Source organism: Echinops telfairi, unplaced genomic scaffold, assembly GCF_000313985.2.
Source record: "Echinops telfairi isolate 266 unplaced genomic scaffold, ASM31398v2 ScPeMD7_7458;HRSCAF=8496, whole genome shotgun sequence".
Taxonomy (NCBI): domain Eukaryota; kingdom Metazoa; phylum Chordata; class Mammalia; order Afrosoricida; family Tenrecidae; genus Echinops; species Echinops telfairi.
Genome location: NW_022111358.1, coordinates 25,227,168 through 25,231,563, shown reverse-complemented (window position 1 = coordinate 25,231,563; position 4,396 = coordinate 25,227,168).

Sequence of the window (4,396 nt, the reverse complement as noted above, 5' to 3'; positions counted from 1 at the left end):
AGCAAGGATGACCAGGTTTCATCTCACAGACTTTGGACTTGTTTTCCGGAGTGACCAGTCTGTGGAGGAGAGCATCATGCTGGTAAAATACAGGTCAGTGAAAAAGAGGAAGACGCCCAGTCAGCTAGATTGACATGGTGGCTGTAACAATGGGCTCAATTGTAGCAATAATTGTGAGGATGGCGTCAGACCGGGCAGTGTATTGTCCTTGGTACGTAGGGTTGATATGAGTCAGAAAGGATGAGGTGGCACCTCACAACAATCACAACAACAATTAAACTATACGCTATTGTTAATCTAAGAGAGAACATTAGACTATGGGTGGCATGTACTACAATAGGAAAAGTACTAGGCTTTGGGTCAGAATCCTTGGATTCAAGTCCTTAACTAGCTCTTTAACCATCGACAAGTTTTCCTGGGCTCTGAGTCTCAGCCTTCCCCAATACAAAATGGGTGTACTGCTATTCACTTCACTGCAGTACTAGTAGAATTAAAACAAACACGGACATGTAAATCATAGAGAACTCTATAAATGGATAGTAACATTAGGTGCACATGAACTTGATCACATGCAAACTTTATCTGAAATTCAGAATGTGTACTGCAGGGGGAAAGAACTTTCTTCTATACAGAAGGATGTTTTGAAAACTAAAGCCTACTATTTCATATCTATAAAACAACTTAGAATGATGAAAATTTTAATCAAATGTTTTAAATTTTATATATATATATAAATATATATATCCCAAAATATTTGAGAAAGATTTTCTAGGGAAGATAATTTCTCTTCTTCCTTGAGGGATTTAGCTTAGCAGAGATAGGGGGTGGACTTGACTTCTATGATCCAGATAGATCAACAAAGCTGTAAATTTTTATCTAGTGAAAATAAATCAGAGAGTTAGACAACTATTTTGAAGGAGAGATTAATATGACAGAAGAATTGAAAGAAAGAATTGTGTGATTTAATTGGCTTTTTCCAAGTGGTATAGTTTTGGCCAAAATATCCACTTTAGGAAACTTATAAACACTGACCCACTGAATTTGTACAGGCATGAATTGCCCAGACAGTGTTTTATCTTTAGTATTTGCGAGTAAGAGAAGTGCTCCTCCACTTTTCATTCTCTTCTTTAAGTTTGTTAGATTTCCTTCAGGCACAAAATATCTCTTCTAGAGAATCTTCTCTAGAAGAGAAAATTTCTTGTTGCTATTGGAGAAAGAGAGTCTGAGTCCAGTGGCTTGACAGAAGTTAAATTTAAAGTGTGGCCAAAGGGCTCCTTTTGAGCGTGAAGTAAGGGTTGGAGAGGGCCTGATCAGAACTGGCTGGGGAAAGTCAGGCAGGGAAGGGCTGGTAGGGGGCCTTAGAGTACATGAGTTTGCTTGAACTGATATTTCAGAAAGATGTACAGAAAGGTCAATAAGTACTTCTCAGAGACTTGAGGGGAAGGTGGGGAGGGGTCTTCAACAGGCCTGCTCAGGGGGGCCTAGAATCTGCATCTGGGTTCTGATGCGGAGCATCCAGATAAAAACACCTTGTTGGCATGAAATGACCTACGCTTTTTTTCAAAGCAAGAATATACATAACCCAATGTTGGAAAAGGTGACAGAGGAGGAAAGTCGGAGGAAACTGGCCTAGGATACTTTTTAATAATGATTTTTATTAAAGATCTGATACCTGCCACACAGCACTGCAATTCAGATGTGCTTTCTGGTAGAGTTCGCTCCCTACTCACGTAAATAATGATTGGGGCCTGTGTAAGGATACCAACGAACATTTATTAAAATGGCCTCACCAGCTCACAGGGAGAGGGGTGTATTGTCAACACCAAGCAAGAGTTACCACCCCCATATAAGAGCACATTCCACCAGCCATAGTAAATACTTACTACATTGTTTGAGAAGACGAACAAATCCACTTTGGGCATATATTGTCATGGAGTATAGTAGAAGCATTCCGTTCTCCCGGTTATCTTACAGATGGAGAAACTGAGATCCAAAAAGTAAAAGGGATTTATCCTGGCATTTCTCCTCCTTTTCTTCCTCCTCTTCACCCACCTCCTTCTTCCTTTTAATGACTCAGGGGTATCATGATTGGAAATTATTCCTCACTGTCATGACCGCTTTGCTTTCACCATACTATAAGTGAGTCATTCTTCTTCAAAGAATGGCATTCTTCTTAAAAGCATGACTCACCAAGCACAGGGCAGACTGACCAGCAGCCTTCTGGGCTACCCTGAAACCTTCCTATTGCCACCACAGCCAATTTATAACCAGTCTCTGCCACAGACGACTCACAATCAGTCTGACCCTAGAAAAGCTCTGCCCCGCAAAGGGCATGCTCAGATCAGGATGGAGTGTGAGTGTGTGTGTAGCTGCCAAGCCCTGCCCTTTAATCTGCCACCCCAAGAAGAGAGGAATCTGCCACCCTACCTTGGGATCACACCTCTCCCATGGCCTTCTTTACAGCCAGCTGGGAAGTCCTAGACTAAAGCAGTGGGCCCCAGAGATGAAAGGAGCTAATTTGGGGCATGGACATCTCAATCCTTCAGGAATCCCAAAGTCTTAGATATCCCCTGGTATTTGAAGTTGGGCTAAGGGGTTGAAGAGGGGTGTTTCCCTTAGGAAACGCACTGTTTCTTTGTTCTGCAGTGATGGCATTCGAGATGATCCCTTTTGTGAACTTGAGAAAGGAGAGAAAGAGAAAGACATATGTATATATGGCCTAGAAGATTTCTAAGCAGCAACCAAAGGAGATGCTGGATCTCCTGGATTGGGCTCTTTGTGCCTGAATGGTACTTGGGTATCAAGCTCTTGGATCTTCGTTCACTCTGGTAGGGAAGGATCAGGACACATGAAACTTGAGGCAGAAATGGTGATACCCTCCCTACCTGTGGGTCAAAAGTGCTTCAGCAAAGGAGGAAGGCCTCGCTGGGCTTCTCAAACTCCAATGTGCACAGGAATTCCGTGCAGAGCTGCTAACTGTAGATTTGGGTTCCTTAGGTCTGGGGGGAGGCCTGAGATGCTGCATTTCTACCTAACTCTCACTCACAGGCAGGAGACCACCACCTTGAACAGCAAGGCCTAGAGAAGTGAAATATGACCGGCTCCCAGTTATTGCCCCAATTATTGCCCACACCAAGTCAGGACCTCAGGGTATGGATTCCCCCTGGCAGTGCATAGCTGGTATTTTGGGACACTGGGGAAGGGTGCTAGCGATCCTTTGGGCCAAAGAAAGCCTGAAAGTGGACAATGTAGTAGGATCCTCCTGGTGTCCCGGCTCTTTGCAACAACTTGCTGTAGCTGAAGGAGCATTTTTAATTAAATGAAATTATCCACTTTGGCTGTCCTTAGAAATCAAAGTCTCCTGCTGAAATGTCTATTTCATTTTGCTAGTGGAGAGATGGCTTATGTGCCCGTGAGTTTTAAGATGTGAAACACTGCCTGTGGGCATATTTTATGGAGGAATAAACACAGAGCCCAATGAGATGTATAGTGTGGTTTTAATATATTGTATATTTACTTATTTATGGGGAAAATAAACACCCAAGCCAATAGCTGTGTATTATTACTTTAATATCTTGAATTTATTTCATACCTATATATTTTATGAGGGAAAATAAACTAATAAGATACACGATATTATTATACTAACACATCTAATTGTTCTATATTAATTTATTTATGAGAGAAATAAGTCCAATTTAACATGACATAAGATTATTTAATGCCGGAGATGCATTCTATATTAAAACAGTTTAAGGGATAAAATTTCAGCTAAATAAGATGTGCGTACTTCCTACAATAAGGGGCCTGTTAAAAAACGCATGTGTGTGATTATGCAAGGCCTTGTCTTGTGCTGTGTGTCACCACACATATTGGCTCCTGGCTTATCCTGACAGTTGCTGCTTCCAGGTGCCCGGTGCTCCCCACCCCGTCCTGCTGGTCCAGGGGAAAATCTGAAGGCCCAGGAAATAAACTGCTTTTTTGAGAATGGAGGCATCTGTCGCGGAGGGAGCCCCCGCGGTGTCTGTTTCAGAATTGGAGAAAATATTAAATAAACCTAAGGAGGATGGATGGCTTCCTGGGGCCCCTTAAATCTCCACGTTTCCCCAGAACAACCCGGGAGGCAGGAGGACGTGGATCCTGGCTTCCGGGGTGTGCGAGGAGCCGGGCAGGGTGCAGGAGAGGGTGTGGTGTGCAAAATGCAGTCCTTGGCCGCTGTAGGCGGGTGTGCGCATTTGGAGAACGCTCTCCCTCGGCTTCAAAGCCCAGAGGCGCCGATCTAAAGCCGACCCGGCGAGGCCAGCCCGGGCCGCAGTCCCGCGGACTCCCCTCCGCTTCCCGCACCCCCGCGGGCTGCGCCGCCCGCTCGCATCCGCAGCCTCCTCGGGTTTGAACC